The 23,964-nt window shown below is 43.4% G+C and overlaps 1 long non-coding RNA gene across 1 annotated transcript; it reads right to left on the bottom strand.

Annotated features, from left to right (window-relative positions):
* Positions 1-293: 293 nt before the first annotated feature.
* On the bottom strand, positions 294-23,870 carry LOC142072012 (uncharacterized). The gene is made up of 2 exons (XR_012668296.1): positions 23,667-23,870; positions 294-1,417 (listed from the first exon to the last, which is right to left on the bottom strand). It is a non-coding gene; the product is annotated as an uncharacterized LOC142072012 (long non-coding RNA).
* Between the last annotated feature and the right edge of the window lie 94 nt (positions 23,871-23,964).

Here is a 23,964-nt window from a genome sequence, read left to right as displayed (position 1 = left end):
GCATAATTACACCAGGCCAGTGAGGATAAATGGAGCAGAGACTACAGTGCTTGTGGACTCTGGAAGTGCTATCACCCTCATATCGGGTAAGCTGGTAAAAAATAGTCAGCTGCTACAAGCCAAACGCGTAGCAGTGACATGCGTGCATGGGGCTGTGAGCCATTACCCCACCATCCCAGTGGAGATAGAGGTTCAGGAAACCCCATTGAGGTGACCGTGGGCATAGTTCCTAAACTTCCATATCCTGTAGTCATTAGGAGGGGGTTGCAGTTCAAATACCAGACAGAACAAGCTTTAAGCAAGCAAGCAGGCTGGTCTGCCGACAGGCTGGTCTCCTGTCAGCTTTCCACCCTCTCTTTTATTCTTTCTCTCCCCCCGTGCATTACATACTCCAACAGATAAAAGGAATACACTGGCTTTGTTTAATATTCTTATTTACCAATATCTATCTACCGCATTCCTTGCTCTCGGGCCTTGAGCCCAGTCCTGGGAGGCTTCCCACGGTTCATGTCATCTGGGCGAGATTCCAAGGTTCATGCCCTTGAGAGGAGCCGTGTGTGCACTGCTCCTACACAACACTCCGCGTGTGCCCTGAATGTTGCCAAGTGCATGAACCCTGCACGAATGCTACATCCCCTCCTTTTTTGTTTATTTGTGCTCGGCCATCTCATGGTAGCCATCAATTTGCTTTTGCAAGCCAATTAACTCCTGGACAAACAAGGTCATAACTTGTGGAGCCTGCCAGGGCGGGTCTCGACAAAGCCTTAACAAAAAGGAAATACATTGCCCACAGCAACAGCAAGAAGTAAGCCCAAGAAGGTAAAATGTAGTTGGCCGGGCCGCAATTAGCCATGCTAGAGTACTGGGAAGAGAGGTTCACATAAGCAGCGAGCATCATCTCATTCCCTATTTCCTCAGGGTGATGACATACTGGAATAAGGCACGTACCTAACAATTCTTCAGCTGCTACAAAATCGGATAAACAAAAGTGGGTAACATTTGCCATTGAAGCCAATCTTTCCCATAGGTTATATGTCATTCGGGCCCGTAACGGAGGAGGCGCTCCCGAGTCAACCCCTACAGGAAATAGCAGGCACAAAAGGCATACAATCAATACAGAATTAGCAGTGATTTGGGTGAGAATGGCCACAAACAGAGTCTCAGGAGTCTCTGGCTGTTGGTTTGCTGCCAGTCTTCGTTGAGCCACGACGACCAATGCTTTCACTGCTCCTCATGTCACGGGCTGGCTTGGGACGCTACGTCTCCTCCGTCTCCGTCCCGCCATTGTCAACCCGGGAGGCACCGCGTTCTCCTCCAAGGTCAGCTGAAACTCCAGTTCAGGGTTCGACAGCCCCTGGTGCCACGCCATGCTGTTTCAGTGCCGGTCGCACACACCGGGCCGGAACCCACAACGGTCCTGCAGGGAGAGACACAGCAGCATATCCCCGACCCCAAGTAATTAAAGGTACTGGGCCCAACCATTGTGGATCGGGCAGCTGACGGTAATAGACACGCGGTCTTTCCAGTACGTCGGACTTATGAAAATGCCAATCCGCGGGGGTCTGCTGATCTGTATTCAGTGTTAAATTATTTGAAGTAAACAAAAGGACATGCAATTGTTGCTGAATGTCTCCTAAGGTTCGGAGACGCAGCTCCCCTTGTTTTAATTGTTTGTCAAGCAAGGTTTTTAGCGTGCGATTTGCACGTTCAACAATAGCTTGGCCTGTGGAATTATAAGGGATCCCGTGTTTGAGACAGACGTCCCATTGGGCACAAAAGGTGGAGAGGGCTGTGGAGCAATAGGCTGGGGCATTATCCGTTTTTATCTGGCTCGGGCGACCCATAATAGCAAAACAGGCTAGCAAATGGTGAATAACTTTGGGAGTGGCTTCCCCACGCTGTGGGGTCGCCCAGAGGAATCCCGAATAGGTATCAATGGAAACATGTAAAAACAAATAGGGGTGGAATTGTGGCACGTGAGTGACATCCATTTGCCACAGCTGATTCGCTGCGGTACCTCTGGGGTTAACGGCATAAGAAAAGGTAGGGGCAGCAGCGGCACAGTGGGGGCAGGAACGAACAATAGAACGTGCATGATCAGCAGGAATATGAAATTGTCCAGCCAAAACAGAGGCAGACTGATGAAAAAAGGAATGGCTTTCGATGGGGTCAGAAAAAAGGGAATTTATCTGACCACGTAACGCGCGATCAGCGCGCGCATTGCCCTCAGTGAGTATCCCAGGCAGAGGGGTATGACTGCAAATATGAGCAACAAAATAAGGGAAATTACGAGTGGTGATGAGATACTGTAAGGACAAAAACAGGCGAAGAAGGTCCGCATCGACCTGAGGGGTAATGAGGGCAAGGGGTAAATGATCAATTACCTGATAAACATAATAAGTGTCCATAATTAAATTAAAGGGACAATCAGCAAAAAGTTGAAAGGCCAAGATAACAGCAGCCAGTTCTGAGCACTGCACGGAATGCTGAGGCAGCGTAAAACGAGAATGCCAATGAGGGGGGTCACCTAATTGATAGGTGACAACACCGCGATGTGAAGAGCCATCAGTAAAAAGAGTGATAGCTGAAACAATAGGTCGAGAGCGGCTAAGACGATGCACGATTACTGGCACCTTTTGTGTAATCACCAACCGAGGATCTTTTGGGGGATTATAAAAGATCTCTCCCACACAATCACAAAGAGCAACCTGCCAGGCCAAGGAGGTGTGATACAAGGAATCAAATTCACTACGTGATAAGGGGAAAACAATGGCAACTAAATCAGTGCCTGTAAGTTGCACTGCACGGTGGCGGGCTTTACAAACAAGGTCGGACAGGGCGTCTAAATAAGGATAAATATTCCGAGGAGGAGTGGAAGACAAATATATCCACTCTATGATAGAGACGGCTGTGTCTGTACGAGGTACAAACAGAGCCGCAGTAGGCGTATGAGGGGTGGCAAGGAGAACTAACCGCAGGGTACGAACCTCAGTGAGTCTATCCACAAACTGCTGACTCAACACTGCATTGATCTGTCGAATGCAGGCAATGTGCTCCTCAGTGATGGCAATAACTGCGCCCGGTGCCCGAGCTCCACGTAGGAGCTTGAACAATGGCTGCAGCATTGATGTGGGGAGACGGAAGTAGGGTAGAATCCAATTTAAATGACCCAAAATTTGTTGTAATTTAACAAGGGTTAGGGGTTGGGGTAGAACCACTTCCGGGCGAACAGGGGCAGCATAGGTTTGTAAAACCTTATGCCCGAGATATTGGTAGGGATAAGAGCGTTGGATTTTTTCTGGTGCCACTAACAGGCTATTTTGGCCGAGAATCTAGGACAAATATTCAAGCTGTTGTGCCATGACCTGGGGACCGCTAAGCAAAATATCATCCATATAATGGTAGACCTTTAGTGTGGGGTATCAGGCACGAAAAGGGGTGAGGGCCCGATCCACAAATATTGACACAAGGTTGGACTATTTTGCATTCCCTGGGGCAAGACCTTCTACTGATACCTTTGAGCGGGTCACTGATTATTATATTCTGGCACTGTAAACGCAAATTTTTCGCGATCTTGTGGGCAAAGGGGGATTGTGAAAAAACAATCTTTTAAATCTAACACACAAAGCTGATTGGTTTGAGGAATTAAATTCGGGTTTGGCAACCCAAACTGCAAGGGGCCCATTGGTTGGATGCGTTTATTTATTTCCCTTAAATCGTGTAACAGCCTCCATGCACCAGATTTTTTTCTTTTCTTTTTTTCCGGGGTGTTCCAAGGACTAGTGGAGCTCTCCAAGCGCTGTGCATGCAAATGTTGTTGCACAAGTGAATGAAGCGCTTTCAGCTTTTCTAGGGGGAGGGGCCACTGGTCAATCCATACGGGCTCTAAGGATTGCCATACCAATGGTAATGCGGAGGGCAAGGTGGGTGGGGGAGGGTTTTGGGACATTATATATTAATATCGAGGGTGGTGTCCAGCTTTACAAGTAAGTCACGGCCCCAAATATTGAGGTGTACAGGGAGCACAAAAGGGCGGATCGTAGCAAGGGCACGGCCTCCTGGTTTAGAGACCGTGACCCAAGACAAACTTTGGCGCCTGGGTTTGCTATTCCCGATCCCCCACAACTCTTTAGAAAGAACTGTTGGCCAGTCCTGATCAGGAATCACCGTAACATCAGCTCCAGTGTCCACCAGCCCTGTAAAGGGAAAATTATTTAAAAGAAGTGTTAACTGAGGTTTCGAGGGGCGGAGCGACATTGTTAGAGCAACAAATTGAGAGGATGTGTCGTGAGGCGGTGACTGAGACAGCGTCGATCCAAAGCCGCCTCCGCCCCGGGCTCGATACTCTGCGGCTGGCACCTGATAGGGGACTAAAATCAATTGCGCAATTGACCGTCCACGTGGGAGCGACTGCGGAAGATGGGTCCACACCTGAACCTTAATAACGCCGGTGTAATCGGCGTCAATGACCCCTGGGATAACAAAAAAACCCTGTTTCCCAGAGTGTGAGCGAGGAAGAACCAGACCCACAAATCCGGCAGGGAGAGGTCCCGTCACCTGTGTAGGTATGGCGCAAACCTCCCCCGGCAACTGAAAATCAGCGTCCTCCTGCATAATCAAATCAAGCCCTGCACTTCCGACAGTCGCCGCCCTCATGGAGTCCATGGATTGTAAGGCAGAGGAACAGTTATCTGAGTGGGGAACACCCCCGTTTGGTCCTGGGTTTGGGGGGGACCCGTCGTGCGGTTTCCATACCCGCTACGACACTGATTAGCCCAGTGATAGCCTTTCTGACACTTGGAGCACTTCTTTGAGGGGCGGGCGGGCGCCGTCGATGAGCGGCACTCCCGCTGAAAGTGACCCTCCTTACCACAGCGATAACAACGCTTCCCCTCCTTCCCGCTTTTCCGTAGGGTGGCAGCCAGAACCCCAGCTTTATGTGCTTGTGTACCGATGTTTTGGCATGCCCGCAGCATGTCCGACAGCTCTAGAACGCCAGCGGCTTGTGCTGCCTGGAGAGCACGGCGGCAATCCTCGTTCGCATTTTCAACCGCCATTTTTAACAGAATCTCCTGAGCTGCCGCAGGGTTATCCACCTGTCGGAGGATAGCCTCCTGCAATCTGTTGGTAAAATCCATAAAGGACTCTGATGCACCCTGACGGATACTGGCAAAGCTTTTGGTAGGCTTGCCTGAATCCGGGACCTTCCGGAAAGCATGCTGGGCGCAGGCAGAAATAATGGGGAAGACAGCCTGCTGGAGTTGAGACTGCATCTGAACGGTAGCAAACGGGCCCTCCCCTGCTAACTGCTCATAAGTGACACCTTGCTCTCTCTATACCTGGGCTTGGCGTTCCACCATCTGCCGATACTCACTAAGCCAAATAACATACTGACTGGGCGTCAGCATCATGCGCAACAGCGCCTTCCAATCTTCAGGGACCAGGGTGTACCCAGTACCTAGCCCTTCAAGGAGACCACATACATACGTGCTAGTGAGGCCAAACTCGCGAATCGCTTTCTTTACCTCTCTGATCACCGAGTAAGGCAAACTGACCCAGTTTGCAAGCTGGTTGCCCTGGCCATCATCCTGCCAGGTCACTGGGCAAACTGAGACCAGATCAGCTAATTCCTCTGCTGTAAGATCTGGGCGAGTCTTCACTGCGTGAACCATTTGTTGCACCAGCGAAAGCCCCTGAGCAGACGCGGATGATCCCCCAGGGGGGCCCCGGAGCATGGGGCCCCACGGGGGGATGGTGATCACACACCGGCTCCGGTGGGGAAGACAAAGGAGGCGGCAGTAATTGAGGCACTGGGGGCGAAGCAGGGGGAGGGATGGCTGCAGGAGCCGATGTGGGTGGCGAGATCGGCAGCCCCTCTATTGGCACGGGAGAGGATCTTTCCGAGACGACACGCTGTGTCGCATCGCCAGGAGGGGGGATGGCTGCAGGAGCGGATGGGAGTGGCGAGATCACCAGCCTCTCTATTGGCGTGAGGGAGGGCCTTTCCGAGGCAACACGCTGTATCGCGTCGCGGCAGAGGTGCCAGGTATGTAAAGCCTGCATGGGCGCCCGAGGCTCTTTGTGCAATGTCTGGCCCAACCGCTCCCAGTCCACTAGCTTAAGGGTTCCGGCTTCAGGGTACCACGGGCATTGGGCACTCACCTCCTGTAGCAGGAGAGTGAGTTCTCGAGTGGGGCAATCATGCTGAGCCTTACGCAGCAAATACTGTAGCTCATTGCGGTGTTGCACTTGCAAAGCAGAGAGGGAGCTTCCCATACTTACCACGACGAAAAATACTCACCGGGATCCGCAAAGCGGATGAGTGACGCGTCTGAAACCCTTGCCGGGTGAGGTGAGTGCTGAGGGCCCCACGTTTGGGCGCCAGTTGTTGCGGTTCAAATACCAGACAGAAAAGCTTTAAGCAAACAAGCAGGCTGGTCTGCCGATGGGCTGGTCTCCTGTCAGCTTTCCACCCTCTCTTTTATTCTTTCTCTCCCCCCGTGCATTACATACTCCAACAGATAAAAGGAATACACTGGCTTTGTTTAATATTCTTATTTACCAATATCTATCTACCGCATTCCTTGCTCTCGGGCCTTGAGCCCAGTCCTGGGAGGCTTCCCACGGTTCATGTCATCTGGGCAAGATTCCAAGGTTCATGCCCTTGAGAGGAGCCGTGTGTGCACTGCTCCTACACAACACTCCGGGTGTGCCCTGAATGTTGCCAAGTGCATGAACCCTGCATGAATGCTACAGGAGGGACTATCCAGGGTCTGATAATTTACTCCCCCCGGAAAGGCTGAAGGGAGGTGGGGACCCTGAGGACAGCGACTCGTCACTGGGGGAATGTCAACCCCCGATGTTCACTGAGATTTCTCAGGATCTGTTCTCAGCCCCCTGAAAGACCCGGAAGACAAAAAAAGAGAGGAACCCGGATCCTGACCCAGGGCCAGAAGACCTCCCTAGTAGGCTGATGGATGCGAGCAGCCAACAGAGAAACTTCCACCACAGAAAGTGAGCCAGAAGCTGCCCCCAGCCGTGATGGCGGCAAGCCGTTGGAAGAAGCAGAAGCCGGCCCCTGGGAGCTTGGGCAGGTTAGTCCCGGAAGAGAGACTTTTGGCCAGGACCAGGCGGAGGACCCCAGATATGATAATGCAGGAAAGAGGTGGCCGAGATCGATGGGATACTCGTGGATGGGAAGGTCTGGGGTCCCGGACCTTACTTTATAGTGAAGAAAGATCTCCTGTACTGCATGGTGCAAATGCAGGAGCAAGAGATACAACAACTTCTGGTGCCACGAAAACATCAAAAAGCCATATTGAGTCTTGCCCACAGTCACCTGTTTGGAGGACACCTAGGGGTAGAGAAAACCCAGGCACGGATCCTGCGGAGGTTCTTCTGGCCAGGAGTACATGGAGATGTCCGGCGATACTGCACCTTTTGTCCAGAGTGTCAGTTACATAGCCCTCGCCCGCACTTGCGGGCTCCTTTGATACCTCTTCCAATAATAGAGGTTCCTTTCGAATGGATAGCCATGGATCTGGTAGGGCCCCTAGAGAAGACAGCTCGGGGCCACCAACATGTGCTTGTTGTACTGGACTATGCAAGCCGGTACCCAGAAGCTGTTCCCCTGCGCAACACAGCTTCCAAGCCAATAGCTAAGGAGCTAGTACTGATCTTTGCTCGCGTTGGGCTACCCAAGGAGATATTGACTGATCAAGGGACACCTTTCATGTCCAAGCTGATGAAAGATCTCTGTTCATTGCTCCATGTACAAGCCCTACGGACCTCTGTATACCACTCGCAAATAGATGGCCTTGTGGAAAGGTTCAATAGGACCCTCAAGGCTATGATCAGGAAAGTGGTGAGCCGGGATGGGAAAGACTGGGATACCCTATTGCCTTACCTCATGTTCTCCATCCCGGAGATTCTGCAAGCCTCAATGGGTTTCTCTCCATTCGAACTACTATATGGGCGCCACCCTCGGGGCATATTGGATATAGCCAGAGAAGCCTGGGAAGAGGAGCCAAATCTCAGAAGGAACATAGTTGAGCATATACTGCAGATGAGAGATCGGATAGCCCGAGTTACGCCCATTGTACGGGAGCACTTGGAGAGAGCACAGGAGACCCAACGAACCCATTATAACCACCAAGCGAAGCTTCGACGGTTCCAACCAGGGGATCGGGTGATGGTACTGGTGCCCACAGCAGAAAGTAAACTGTTGGCCCAGTGGCAGGGACGCTACGAAATAATCAAAACCATGGGAGAGGTGAACTATAAGGTGCGGCAGCCAGGCCGCCAGAAATCGGAGCAAATTTACATCAATCTTCTAAAACCTTGGCACGATCGAGAGGCATGCTTAGTCATGCAGAAGACCCTTCCCCAGGAGGATAACTTACATGAGCAAGTGAGGATATCATCTGACTTGACGCCAATCCAAAAGATAGAGGCAGCGGACATGATTAATCGCAACAGAGATGTGTTCTCTACAAAACCAGGGCGGATGACTGAGACCTATCACCATATCCACACGATCCCCGGAGCCAAGGTAACATTGAGACCGTACCGAATCCCAGCAGCCAAAAGAGAAGAAATCAAGGCCGAAATAAAGAAAATGTTGGAATTAGGGGTTATTGAAGAATCCTACAGTCAGTGGTCCAGTCCAATTGTTTTAGTGCCTAAACATGATGGTACCATGAGATTCTGTAATGACTTTCGCAGACTGAATGAAATATCACAGTTTGATGCATACCCCATACCACGCATCGATGAACTGGTTGACCGACTGGGTAGTGCCCGATTCTTGACTACACTGGATCTGACAAAAGGGTACTGGCAGATTCCTCTGACCAAAGAAGCTAAAGAAAAGACAGCATTCTCCACCCCAGATGGGCTATTCCTGTACACTGTCCTCCCTTTTGGGCTACATGGGGCCCCAGCCACATTCCAGCGCCTCATGGATAAGCTGCTGCGCCCCCATACTAGTTATGCAGCTGCATAACTAGATGATGTCATCATCTATATGCTGGACTGGGGAACCCACTTGGAGAAAGTTGAGGCAGTACTGCGCACCTTAAGGCGGGCTGGCCTCACTGCTAATCCCGCTAAATGCACCATAGGGCTAACAGAGGCTAGGTATTTGGGATATATTGTGGGAAGGGGTATAGTGAAGGCCCAAATGAATAAGCTAGAGGCAATTCAAAACTGGCCCCGGCTGACCCGAATGAAGCAGGTCCGTGCGTTCCTAAACATGGTAGACTACTACCGACGGTTTATTCCCCACTTCAGCACTAGGGCAAGTCCCCTAATGGACCTGGTGAAGGCCCGAGGTCCAGACATGGTAAAGTGGACCGACGCAGCAGAAGGGACATTTACAGACCTTCAGACAGCCCTCTGTAATGACCCCATACTCATAGCCCCAGACTTTAACAGGGAATTTATTTTACAAACAGATGCTTCCAAGGTGGGGTTGGGAGCAGTTCTGTCACAAATGGTGGGAGAAGAGAAACACCCGATCCTCTACCTAAGCAGAAAGCTTCTCCCAAGAGAACAGAAATACGCAGTAGTCGAGAGAGAATGCCTTGCTGTCAAATGGGCTATGGAGACACTGCGTTATTACCTCTTAGGCCGGCGATTTACTCTTGTGACGGACCATGCACCCCTCCAGTGGATGCAGCGGAATAAGGAAAAGAATGCAAGGGTCACCTGGTGGTTCTTATCCCTCCAACCATTCCAGTTCCGCATATGGCACAGGGCTGGATGCCACCATGGCAACGCTGATGGTCTGTCACGAGCATACTGCCTGGCGTCCCAAGTTGCCCAACTCTATGGTGTTGAGCAGAGGGGGGGATATGTGACGGGGCAAGGTCAGATGGCTATAGAAAAGTACTGGGACATAAATATATTAGCTCCAGCCTAAACAAATCCCTAGTACCAGGTTAAGTGAAATGGAAGCTGCTCCAGGTCAATTAAGACACCTAGGGCCAATTAAGAACTTTCCAGAAGGCAGGGAGAATGCTAGGGTGATTGGGACACCTGAAGCCAATCAGGGGCTGGCTGAAACTAGTTAAAAGCCTCCCAGTCAGTCAGGTGGGTGTGCACGTCAGGAGCTTTGGAAGGAAGTTGCGCTGTCGGAGAGGCTGAGTAGTACACACCATATCAGGCAGAAGGAAGGAGGCCCTGAGTAGACGGTGGCCCGGGCTCCCCCCCACCTTTGCCCCTGATTAGTCACTGAGACTGGGAGACAACAGAGACTGTGCGAGGGAGGATAACTTCTCCTCACCTCCCTTGCTGGCTTATGATGAAAATGGCTCGGTAGACTGACCCTTGTCTCTAGAGAAAGAAAGGTTACGTGGAGGGTCACAGTGAGCCTCTGAGGCTAGTGAAATCCACCGGGAAAAGCGGGACCCATGGAGGCAAGGACAGAGCTTTGTCACACCAGCTAAATCTAAATTCACACAATGCTAAATATGGGCTGACCTATCTTTCCTCTAGGCAACAAATATTTTAAGATATTTCATAAAAGTTTTAAAATATTACTATTTTTTAAAAAAAGAAAAGTCAGAGTAAATAATGGATTTCAAAACCATTAAAGGCTGTGACACAAACTAACAAATGTCAAGCAAGTAAAAGCTAATACCAAATCCTTAAACTCCTGCTGTTTAACCTTTTTAGATTTTCCTGAAATTTCCATTTTGTCACATTATTTAAATGTAAAGTATCATTTTTACCTGTAAACCATAATAGTTTCACTATACAAGCCCCCAGGATGAAAGTCTTTCATTTAGAAATAAGCCCCAGCTTGATATTACTAAAATATACGTCTTTAGTATTTTTTATTATTCTGTATACCATGTAAAATGAATGAAAGCAAACCATATGTGTTTTCAGGTTGTTTCTATGAAATATCTAAAATTTCAATATGAAAGGAAAACTTTCATTAAAATGAAGGTTTTATATCCTTTTGTTTGACAGCAATATCAGGACTGGGGGTGGGAAAGCTATGTGAGTTGTATCTTTGCTGCCTGTCAATGTATCCCTTAAAAAAATGTCAGTAACCTGGAGTTAAGGCTGCTGCCTAACAGGGCCTTTGACAACGCCCCCGTCCCTCCCTCCATATGTTAGAAATCCAGGAAGTCAAGAAGGGGTAAGGTTCCCAGTTCCTGCTGCTTCACATGTTGGGATATATTTGTATGGGAGTAAAGATTCACGCAGCATAACTGCCCGATATAGGCACTGTTTCCTTATTGCCTGTCTCCAATTCTCTCTTGTAATTCCTAAGACTGTTTCCCCTCTTTCAGGTTTTTCTACAGTGAATGCATTTAAATATATATTTTATTTCAACTGAAATGATTGGTGCCCTTTGATCATTTTTTCACTCTATTTTTGTCGCCTGTTTCTGCTCTTGCTTTTCTCTAGTCTCTATTTAAGCTGCTCTATTAGACTTCATACTTTTTAATCCTGTATTTAACATCCCTCAGCTTTTTATTCGTTGCTGCCATTTTAGTACTCAGTGCCATACCCTGCCTTTCTTTGTAAGGCATGTAGCTTGGCACTTCATATGGCCAAAGGACAAAGTGGTGCTCTGCCCAAAGATTTAGAGAGCTTTAGGACTCCAGATAACCAAAGGAACAGAGCAAGCCAGTGAAGAGAAAATGGCAAGGTAAAGAACTCTTATTCGCCCAAGAACTGCTAAAAATAAAGGAACAAAATTACAGAATTCAGACTGATTTGAATCCTTTAAATCCTGCTATTATCCCTTTATTCCATTCATGTTCATAAAGTTCCTCAGTTTGTCTCTAACACAGAGAAATCTTCCCCACTTTCCTTAGGATATGTACAGCCTTATTAGCATTCAGATGTATGCAATGGTCACAATTTAAAAGGTCAGCTTTTGCCCAGAATTTTTCCCCAACAACATAAAAACAGATATTAAAAGTTTCAAAGTTAAGTGCTCAAAAGTGAGGAAATTCCAAAATTAAGGTTGGTGTGTGGCCTTAACTCTGCACCTTGTGCATAGCTACTGTAACTCTGACAATGTGGGAGAATCTCTAAGTGACATAGAACTATTGTAGCAGCTTCTGTGCCACCATATCTCCCAGTCCCCATCATGTAGCAGGTGGCAAAGAGAAAGGGTTGTGAATGGGGTTCCTCTCTTCTTCAGACATCTGCAAATATCAAAATCAGCCCTGACAGCTATCATAGTTTAAAGCCATCCTGAGACTGCCATAATCTATGCTAGGGGACACACACACTCACATGCACTCACCCCTCTACCTGTGTCCAATAAGTACTGAGTTTCTGTGCTTTTAGGTTAGGCATAAATATTACAAAGACTGGGTGCAACTAGTTAGGGTTCCATTCTGAAATAGGATTAAATTAATGGTGTTTTTCCCCCCCCTACACATACATAGTCTTTGTGTGTGAAGTTTCACAACGTTAGTGTTCATGGCCTTTGGATTTTCTGTGTTTTTTGTTTGGTTTATTTTTGAAAATTCTCAAATGTGAAGAGTTCTAAATCAGTCTTTGGCTGACATTTGTCAACAGCTATATTTTAAAAGAACATTGTATCTACACACTAATTGGAAGGGAAGTTCATCTTTATGGTCACTTTTGGAAAAGAAACATTTAAGATTAAAGGTAATTCTTTTTGCTATTCTTCATAAATGAAAGTTTACCTCTCAGAGCCTGTGAATGAAATCCCTTTCACATAAACTTCAAAGAATTGCCCTTTTTCAAATAGGTCACCATTCTCCACTGTTCTCAGTGGGACTGAAGCTACAGGCACACTCAGGAAAGATAACAAGTTCCCTACATCCTGTGCAGGAGGAAGTTTAAGCTGCCCTTAACACCTTCTTCCAGTTTTCCCAGTTGGGGCAACCCAGACCTTCAGGAAAGTTGATGCCCTCCTATGTTATCAGTGTGGCACTGTGAGAAGCAGGTGAATATTTGGGAATAAAGGAGAACCAGACTGGTGAATGTGAGGGGCACATGCCTGGGAAAGACAGAAGAAATCTGGGGGCATTTGGAACACCAGAAATTTGGAGAAGTATGAAGGAAGAATGTGAGTGGGGGATGGAACAGGTAAGATGAAGGATGGTAATAAGGGAGGAGGGACAGAATGGCAGCTTCTCCACACAAGGGTTGAGTGCAGAGTGCTCCTCCAAGAAAACTCAGATTTGTTCATTTAGGATTGGATTTTCAATCTGAAAAGTTCACACAAACTGGCAAATTGAGGTTGGGCAGCTGCCCCTGGAAGTCAGAAAGCGGCCAGAAAAGGGGGTTTGGTTTGGTTTGGTTGATAGCTTTTTAAAAATCTCCTGATTTAGGTCAGTCTCTTGATTCTGGGGGAGAAAAGAAATGAAGGGGTGATTCTTTTTGAATGCATGTGTCTGATAATACTGTTTCTGTCACTCTCCCTCACGCCTCCCATTGCAATCCCCATTTTTGTAAAGTAAGATGGTGAACAGCTGGCACCCCTATGGTGGGCAGAGTTAAGGTTGTGGTTTGAGCTGTGGTGTAGGATTGTGAGGAGGTAGGTGGAGAATATGTATTGTTATCTGGCTTAATTTTTCATTTACTTGCTTTTGTGGTTTTGTGTCAGGTAAAATATACCCCAACCTTAAATGTTTCACAAAGTGGTACATTAATAGACTTAGAACTTTCCTAAAATACCTCTTGTGTTTCTGAAATAGACTTTCTAAGTAGAAATTGACTCCAAATCAATTTAAAAAAAAAAAAAAGACAGACTCCACAAAAGTCTCAAAGCCCACTTCAAATTTCATTCTTTTTGAATTGCAACTTTTTTGGATATGCCCTTAGGCTTAAAACACTCAACCTTACATATTCACTATCTTTCAACTTTTTTATAAGCCTTGAATAGCCTCCAGTCTTTCTGGCTGCTCAGTGAACTGTGAAGAAATATTGTATTGTCTTCAGGAATATCAATGTTTCTTTTGTGATTTCACAGTTGATATCTTAATTAGTATTTAGGAAATTGAAACCTTTCATATTCAAAGCTTCCTATTTTTATAGATTCTCTCTTACTCCGCTTTCTTTACCTCCTGTGGGAAGTCTATAGACAACTTCTAAGGCCATTCTTACTTTTCCACTGTATGTTTTACAAGTATAATCTGATCCAGTCTTTTTCATATGTAAAAAAAAGAAGTCAAAGAAAAATAGCATTGCCATGTAAAGATGTGGTGTTGGAAAAGGATTGACTTTTTAAATGGTTATATCAAAATCCAGTTAAAGCAATGAGATTAACTGCCAACTGAATGGAGAAGCACTGTTCGTTGTGTAAATTACAGCTCTTTCATTAACTTTGGCAAAAGAAAATGTTTCACTGAGTAACAGTATGGAGAATAAAGCTAAGAGTAAAAATCTTCAAGTCCTTGGGGCTAAGGCAAATTCTAGAGATTGTAATGACTCTGAAAAGGGTCTACCTATCATGACAGGTGGAGGAAAGGGGGTTACATTCAATCCACTTTTGGACAGTAGGATGATGCCCATTCTCAATTAGACACTGGTATCAGTTGAATAAGTCTTATCTTCCAGGTCTCTTCTTTCTGAAACAGTATTGAAAATTACTTGGTCTTGTTTACATTAGTACTTAAACAGCTTTACATATAGATTTTAAAAGGAACATTACTGGAAGCTAATTTTGAGAACAGTTCCAAACCATGGGCCAACATTTGTAGACTAGAAAAAAAACTTTCAAGTTGTATTTGTAAATGAACTTAAAATTGATATGGTATATGAAGAATAAATGAGGAAAAGATGTATTCTACAATAGATAAAGTTTTTTGCAACAGTGTTTAGCTGTAGCCTCATACAGAGCACACTGAATTAATTTACAGAAGAAGTAACAAAGGAGGTACATGGTAGACTCTCTATGCATTTGTCACATACATTTAACTTACTGCTTCTTGAACTTTTGGTCTAGTTTTATACCTGCTACCTGTGAATGACTCTGTACAAATGAAGAAATAATAATTAAAACATCTTTGATTCACTGGCAACTAGACACTTTCCAGTGCTAGGGATTCTAAAAAACTTCATGTTTGATTATCTTTCCCGACCCATAATTATCTCTGTGTTATTCAGTGTGTATGAAAAGAAAACAGTCTTTTTTGGATGGGTGTCTTCTCCCAAAAAATAGAAATCAGAGGCAGACAAAAAGCACCATGATTTATTATGTTTAAATCTCATGGTTTTTAAGCCACTCTCATGACTTCAAATCTGACTTGTGATGTATGAAGGCCTGGGGATGGCCACACTACACCAGCAGCTTCAAGCGAAAAAAAAACAAAAACGAAAAAAACAAAAAAAACAGAAACCACCAGAGTCCTAGCTACTCTGAGGCTACCACCAATTGAAGTTTGATACAATTCATAAGCCTAGACAAGAGAGAGACCCTTAGCATATGTAACCTAATTCTCCAGGGCCTGAGCACCTTGTGTGGTCACTCACAGCTGTGCAAAGTGAGGGCAAAATAAGTCTGATCTGGTAGGGTTTTAAAAAGTGCATGTGACAACAAAAGGTGTAAGACATTGGAGAATTAGGCTTTGTTTATGTGTAGCAGTTTTCTTGTATTAACAATGCTGATATAGTGAAAGCAGCAAAAACAAAACAGAAAACCACCTAGTGTGGATGCAGTCATACCTGTATAGCTTATGCTGGTTCAAGGATGCAAAATAACGGCTTCTCTACATTACAGAGATTTTTCCTTAGTTATGCCAGCAGAGCCCCCAGTGGAAAAGCAGCATAAGCCAAAAGAAAAAGGGGTTTGCTGTCATAGATATGCCAACTCCCTGAATGACATTTGCTATACCCACAGAAGCACTCTTCAGTCAGCATAGTTGCATCTCCACCTGGGGCTTTGTTGGCTAGAGGGTAGGATTTTTTTCACACTAACAAAACTTTGCAGGCTTAAGCCATTCCAGTATAAAGCACCTTATACCAGTATAACTACATCTACATGAGGACTCTTACCAGCACAAGTATGTCAGTAAGTAAATAAATACATCACAACACTTTCTGACAGTTATGTAGATACAACTTTAAGTGTAGGCCAGGCCTTAGGCCCTGATTTGAGTCATCTCATCCTAAAAGGCTAAAGAATATATAAATATAGGTTAAAAAAAGAGCAGCAAAGGAATCATTTCTCTGTTCTTTCAACAGCCCCCGTCCTCTTCCCTTCCTTTCCCCTCACCTCCACCCCCCGTCCAATTTACAGGCAAAACACATACCAAAAGTAAACTCACACCGCATTAAAAACAAATATAAGCCAACCCTTCTCAGCAAATAAAATGCACTTCAAAGTCTGACAAGACCAAGATTTCTCTGACCACAGCCATGAAGGCAAACAAGCTCCATGCATGGATAGAACAGCAAGAAGTACTCCAAGCACAATTAATGAGTCAAACCTAGCTGGAAAATGGCAAACATGTTCTAAACTTAGAACAAACACCTAATTTCAAATGCAGCTAGAGTTGAACAAAGATACAGTAAAGGTCAGTTCAGAAAGAAAGCCAACACTACATTTCTACCTACTTATATATGTTACATTACTCATTCCATTTTAGCTCTGCCAATCAGCAATATAATAGAACTTTAGCGCTTCTGAGAGCCAGACAGTTTACATATCGAACAGTGACATTAATAGTTGAATAATAGAGGGGAGCTATGCTTGTTACCATCTCTTCTATCCAGGACCCCATAAAGGAGCAACAGAGCAACAAGAATTAGAAGAGTCGGACAAAGCCATCAAGGAAAACCACTTGGGAAGGAAGTGGCCATGAAAGCAGAGGGAGAATTACGACGGAGTCCATACAGATTCTGGACTGGAAGTTTAGCATAGGGCAATAAAGACTGGTGATATCAGTAGCCACCCTAGCTACTACAAAAAGAAAAGGAGCACTTGTGGCACCTTAGAGACTAACCAGTTTATTTGAGCATTAGTCTCTAAGGTGCCACAAGTACTCCTTTTCTTTTTGCGAATACAGACTAACATGGCTGCTACTCTGAAACCTAGCTACTACAGGAATTAAAATAAATATTTTAAGTTCTGACACACATCTCCACCCAACTAATCTCCAAGGGATATCTTCCTTAAGTGTTCTATTCCCACTTCTCTACCAGCTTGATTCTATTGCTTGAGTCTCATGATAATGCTTTATCTATCACACCAATCAGATTTGTTTAGATCCAAACTAGAATTTACTCACCTTCATCAAGGTAACTATCTTAGCCCCTACAACTTAAACAAGAAAACTTAGTATTAACCTAGTTTATCAACACAAAAAAGGAAGTAAATCTACAGTATATCTTTGACATGCTTCCTATAATAGCTCAGAAATAGAGCTAGTCAAAAACTTTACTGCAAACACATGATGGGACAAGGGTTTTTCCTCCTCCTTTTTGCCTTGTTTCTAGTTTGCAACTGAAAGGGGAGAAAAGATCAAAACAATCTCACAGGGAATTTTTAAGTCTGTTTTATCTCAAAAAACTATTGGCATTTTTAGACACCTCCACTCAGTGGTAATCCACTCAAAGATTTCATATTGAACAGTTTGGGCATCTTTAAGAAAACTATTTCTGATTCTGGTACATCAGAGTTAGTGAAGAGCTATCAATATAGTCTTAGAACATCAATACAGTGTGATAAAAGCCATGATATAGATTTATTACAGATGTGATCATCCAAGTGAGTAACTGCCAAACACACACAATATGTTTGTTTGGTTGTAAAATCTTGCAAATCCACAAATACACTTAGTAACATTGTGAAAAATGAATTCATCCTCTTGAAAGAGATTGAATAGGATAAAACATTCCCTACTGAAATAAGGTTGGATTAAAAAAAAAAACATTGGGGGGAAGCAGGGAAAGAATGGCAGGGTAGGTTACATGTGTATGATGTTTAACAGTGATATCTGCCCATTTTATTTTATTTAGAGTCTCATTCAATCAATATGAAGGGAGGAGGTGTTGCCTTATATATCAAAAATGTATACCTTTGGACTGAGGTTGAAATGGAAATAGGAGACAGACTTGTTGAAAGTCTCTGGGTAAGGAAAAAAAGAGGTAAAACAACAAGAGTGATGTCATTGTAGGGGTCTACTACAGACCACCTAATAGGAAGAAGAGATGATAACAAAATCATCCAAAGCACCGGACTTGGTGGTGATGTGGGGGGTGGTGGAGGGAGGGAGAATTCAACTACCCAGACATCTGTTGGGAAGACAACAAAAGTAGGGCACAGATTGTCCAACAAGTTCTTCAAATGTAAAGACAATATTTTATTTCAGAATGTTGAGAAAGCCAATAGGGGAGAGGCTGTTCTAGATTTGATTTCGACAAATTGGGAAGAACTGGTTGAAAATTTGAAAGTGATCATGAAATGACAGAGTTCATGATTCTAAGGAACGGTAGGAGGGAGAACAGCACAATAAAGACAATGGATTTCATGAAGGCAGACTTTAACAAACTCAGGGAATTGGTAAGTAAGATCCCATAGGAAGCAAGCCCAAGGGGGAAAACAGTTTGAGAGAGTTGGCAGTTTTTCAAAGAGACATTATTAAGGACACAAGAGGAAAGTATGGCAAAAGATTACCTTCACTTAACCAGGAGCGATTCAATGATCAGAAACTCAAAAAAAAGAAAGAAAGAAAGAAAGGAAAAAATAGTCCTACAAAAAGTGGAAATTAGGTCAAATTACAAAGGATGAATATTTAAAAAAACAGCATGAGTATGTAGGGACAATTAGAAAGGCCAAGGCATAAAATGAGATGAAACTAGTTAGAGACATAAAGGGTAACAAGAAAACATTCTAAAATACATTAAAAGCAAGAAGAAGACCAAGGACAGAGTAGGCCCGTTACTCAATGAGGGTGAAAAAACAATATCAGAAAATATGGAAATGGCAGAAGTGCTAAATGACTTTTTTGTTTCAGTTTTCACCAAAAAGTTTAGTAGCAATTGTACATTTAACTTAATGAATGTCAGTGAAAATGAGGTAGGATCAGAGGCTAAAATAGGGAGGGAACAATTTAAAAATTACTTAGACAAGTTAGATGTTTTCAAGTCTCATGGGCTTGATGAAATACATCCTAAAATAGTCAAGGGGCTGGCTGAGGAGATATCTGCACCATTAGCGATTATCTTCAAAAAGTCATGGAAGATGGGTGAGATTCAAGAGGACTGGAAGAAGCCAAATATAGTACCAATCTATAAAAAGAGGAATAAGGACAACCCGGGAAATTACAAACCAGTCATCTTAACTTCAATACCTAGAAAGATAATGGAGCAAATAATTAAGCAATCAGTTTGCAGTAAGCTAGAAGATAACAAGGTGATAAGTAACAGTCAGCATGGATTTATCAAGAACACATTGTGTCAAACCAACCTAATAGCTTTCTTTGACAGGATAACAAGCCATGTAGATAGGGAGGAAGTTGTAATTGTGGTATACCTTGACATTAGTAAGGCATTTGATACTGTCTCGCATGACCATCTCATAAACAAACTAGGGAAATATAACCTAGATGGAGCTACTATAAAATGGGTGCATAACTGGTTGGAAAATTATTCCCAGAGAGTAATCATCAGTGGTCCACAGTCAAGCTGGAAAGGCATATGAAGTGGGGTCTTACATGGATCAGTTCTGGGTCCTGTTCTGTTCAATATCTTCATCAATGATTTAAATAATGTCATAGAGAGTACACATATAAGGTTTGTGGATGACACCAAGATGGGCAGGGTTGTGAGTGCTTTGGAGGATAAGATTAACATTAAAATGATCTAAACAAACTGGATTAATTGTCTGAAGTAAATAGGATGAAATTCAATAAGAACAAATGTGAACTACTTCACTTATGAAGGAACAATCAGTTGATCACATACAAAATGGGAAATGACTGCCTAGGAAGGAGTACTTCAGAAAGGAATCTGGAGGTCACAGAGGATCACAAACTCAATATGAGTCAAAAGTGTGACACTGTTGCAAAAAAAGCAAACCTCATTCTGAGATGTATTAGCAGGAGTGTTGGAAGCAAGATATGAGAAGTAATTCTTCTGCTCTACTCCATGCTGATTAGGCCTCAACTGGAGTATTATTGCCAGTTCTGGGCATCACAATTTCAGGAAAGATGTGGATAAATTGGAGAAAGTCCAAAGAGCAACAAAAATGTTTATAGGTCTAGAAAACATGACCTATGAGGGAAGACTGGGAAAAAATGGGTTTGTTTAGTTTGGAGAAGAGAGGACTGAGAGGTGACATGGTAATAGTTTTCAGGTATATAAAAGGTTGTTACAAAGAAGAGAGATAAAAATTGTTCTCTTTAACCTCTGAGGATAGGACAAGAAGCAGCGGCTTAAATTGCAGCAAGGGCAGTTTACAGTGGATGTTAGGTAAACTTCTTAACTGTCAGGGTAGTTAAGAACTGGAATAAATTTCCTAGGGAGGATGTGGAATCTTCATCACTGCAGATTTTTAAGAGCAGGTTAGACAAACACCTATCAGGGATGATCTAGATAATACTTAGTGCTGCCTTGAGTGCAGGGGAACTGGACAAGAAGACCTCTTAGGGTTCCTTCCACTCCTACTATTCTGTGGTTCTATAAGAAAGTACATAATATATATATGTACTGTAGTAATACAGCTAATTGGAATTTTGGTCCATTCTGGAAGTTCAATGTGAGCCCGTCGATAGAACTAGATGCTTTATCAGGAAGATTTCTAGAAGAGATAGGAGAGAGCAGGTTCTTTTTCATACATATGGAATAGTATAATTATCTCAGTGCAAACAGAGCTACAGATAGGGGAAGGGTATTCAAAGAAAACGAAGGGTTTTGATATTCGCTTGAATTGCAAGCTGTCAAGGCCCCATTGAATCCAAGTAATATTTTATGTATTCATTTATATAGCATCATTCACAAGAATTACGGCATTTACAGCACTTTAAGGTGCAAGTACATTAATAAAAGATATGTCACAAATAAAAGCTTGATAAGGCATAGTAAACCCAATATTGTAGAGAGGATTTGAAAGCTGAAACAACATTGAATAGCAAGTGAAGAAAAGGCAATAGGAAGGAAACATAAGAATCAAATTAATTCTTAAGTTACCATATCATGTAATTAAAAGTGAACTTTTATACATGAGCAAACAAGAAACATCGTAACACAGTATGAAATAATAAAGAACTGCTGCATTCTGGTCTGTGTGAGTAAGTCATAACAAATGGAGTCCTTAAGGTTGAAAGATTGGGATAAAGGGGCAGAAGTCCCTCCCCGGCTACCTTCAACCACCTTGGTAAGGTAAAATCAAAGGGCATTTTCCCATATATACAGAATGAAAGGTGTGTTTCAATGTAAATTACTTTTATTTCAGATTATTTAGAACAAAGAAAAACAAATAATCTCCATGCAGTATAGTTGTAACCGTGTTAGTCAGAGGATATTATTGGTGAGTGAGGCAATAATTTTTATTGGACTAACTTCTTAAATAGTGACCAAGTGAGACAAGACTACATGAAAGGTGACATCCTGGGTCTATTGAAGTGAAAGGTAAATATCTCATTGATTTCAGTGGGGCCAGAATTTCTCACAGAATGTCTGTTTTTCCAGAGATGTCCCTACGTAGCATGCAGTTCCACAGCACAGACAGGTTACCCTTTGCCACTTTTTATTACTGCATTAGATCTGTAAGAACAGGGTTATACAACATTTTTCCACTGAATGCATCCTATGAAGTGAGCTGTAGCTTACGAAAGCTTTATGCTCAAATAAATTTGTTCGTCTCTAAGGTGTCACAAGTACTCCTTTTCTTTTTGCGAAAACAGACTAACACGGCTGCTTCTCTGAAACTATATTGTGGTTAAAGTGACAGAAGTTTATCTACTCAAGAGATCTTGCTTTTGGAGCTGCAATAGTGGTAAATTCTAAGAAAAATACTAATGAAGACAAAGGTTATGGAACAGTTTTCAAAAGGCTATCTTGCTGTCTGCAAGTTTTTTCCCTCATTTATATTCAACTTTAACTCTCTTTTGACGTCATCCCTCTACTCCTAATTTTAACCACTTGCACTATGTTTGTTCATTCTTTTCCTCCCTTGGGCTCTTATTCAGGTCAAAACTTAAGCCCCGTTTATGTCCCTTTGAAGTCAATGCTTAAATGCTCCCATGAAGGGGGATGCTATCCTGAATCAGGGCCTTGGCGTTTGAACTCTTCAATCATTTGTATATAATATATCCCTCACTCCTCTCTTTCATGTCCCTTACTCAAACTACACATAATTAGTTATTTTATTTAACTTCGGGGAGGAGGGAAAGGGGCACTGCTCATCCGGTTACTGTTCCAGAAGTATATACATTTTTTTAAACAACCCTTTTATTCTTATTTCTGAATTAAGACAGTCATGCTATTAAAAATGCCACACAGCTGATAAATTAATAGTACCATAGGTAAATGACTGAAGACAAACTGTAAAGCTGTATGTATACAGTGGCAAGTTGTCCTGTTACTCTGAGAAATATCATAGGTCACTGTTCTGAAGTTTATTCTAGATGTCAGCCACCACCACACTCACTCAATGGATAAAACACTGATAAGCACTAGCACTGAAGCAACCCACATAAGTATATGGTGTGAGAAACAGAAGTACTGAAATCTGTTGCTGTGGCAACCAAACCCTAATGCCATTTCCAAAGGGAAACCAGTTCCTAGATGAAAAATAAAGTGCTTTCCCAAGCAAGAACTGTGGGGAAAAAACACTGTTTGGGACTAATGGAAATGAATAGAAATTAGTATGGTCTCTATACAAACATGTCTCAGGACAAGATGCTTCCCTTTATTATAAAGACATTGAAAGCATCACTGAGAAAGAAATTCAATTCAGATATTTCCAGTGAATGGCACTGTGTTTAAAGGGGCATCAATTTTTTTTGAAGTGACACTTGTGATTTTTTAAAAACCTACTGTTGTCAATTACTATTGCCTCAGATTACTACAATTGAAGAGATTAGAGAAACATATTCTCTTTTAGTTTGCTTACTTTGAGTTTGACAGCACTTTGTGTATAGCCAGTATTACTGTTTTACAATAGTTAGATCTCCCCATTTGTGTGGGCCTGTAGCAGCAACAAGGGTAAGAAAACACTAAAAATATAAATGTAATTGAAAAGCCACACTAATTTGCTAGGACACTCTGGATAGGTGTTGTACATGAAACAACTTTTAATTCATGCTTTGAAATGGATTACGTTTCAGGTTCACCAGGACCTCTTCATAAGATTACACTCCATTATGCAAACTGAATTGGCATTCAAACATTCCCACTGAATTTAAAGCTATAATTTAGTTTTAAAACTGTAGTGATTTCCCCATAGGAAGATGTGAGCATCTTTAAAACCCTTGGATATTTGCTTCTTTAAATTTGACATTAAAGAAAAACACCTGTATAAAAGCTCTGAACATCCTGGTCATGATAATTACTAAAATCATATTAATTGTAATTAATAACCACTCAACAGCATTAATACTAATCCACAGATAAATTAACTCTGCTAGCCAGCAGCCTTAAATAATCAAATTCCGGTAACAGTTTACCTCAGCCAGACAACAGAAAAGCCTCTCACCCATAAATCATGGCCCGGAACATACCTGCATCTTATCCCATAAACTCTGTGAAACAAACAGCTTTTGCAGCATCCCTATAAAGTCATCCAGTGTGCTCTATATCAGACCAAGGTATAGCAAATTCCAGAATCCTGGGGCCCTACAAAAGACACCCTGCCAGCAGTCCCCCCTCTTTTATGATGAGGGAGGTACAGCTCAAGCCCCTCTGCTGACTGCAATTGTGGCAGAATGTCATAGGGACAGAGGCAACCTCTCAGGTGAGAGAGTGATTTATTATTCTTTTTCAGCTGTACCACCTTTTACAGACAGGGGGGAAAAATAG

The sequence above is a fragment of the Caretta caretta genome, chromosome 5, assembly GCF_965140235.1.
Source record: "Caretta caretta isolate rCarCar2 chromosome 5, rCarCar1.hap1, whole genome shotgun sequence".
Lineage (NCBI taxonomy): Eukaryota > Metazoa > Chordata > Testudines > Cheloniidae > Caretta > Caretta caretta.
The sequence above is the reverse complement of the archived record's forward strand: the minus strand, read 5'-3'. Positions and strand labels throughout refer to the sequence as shown.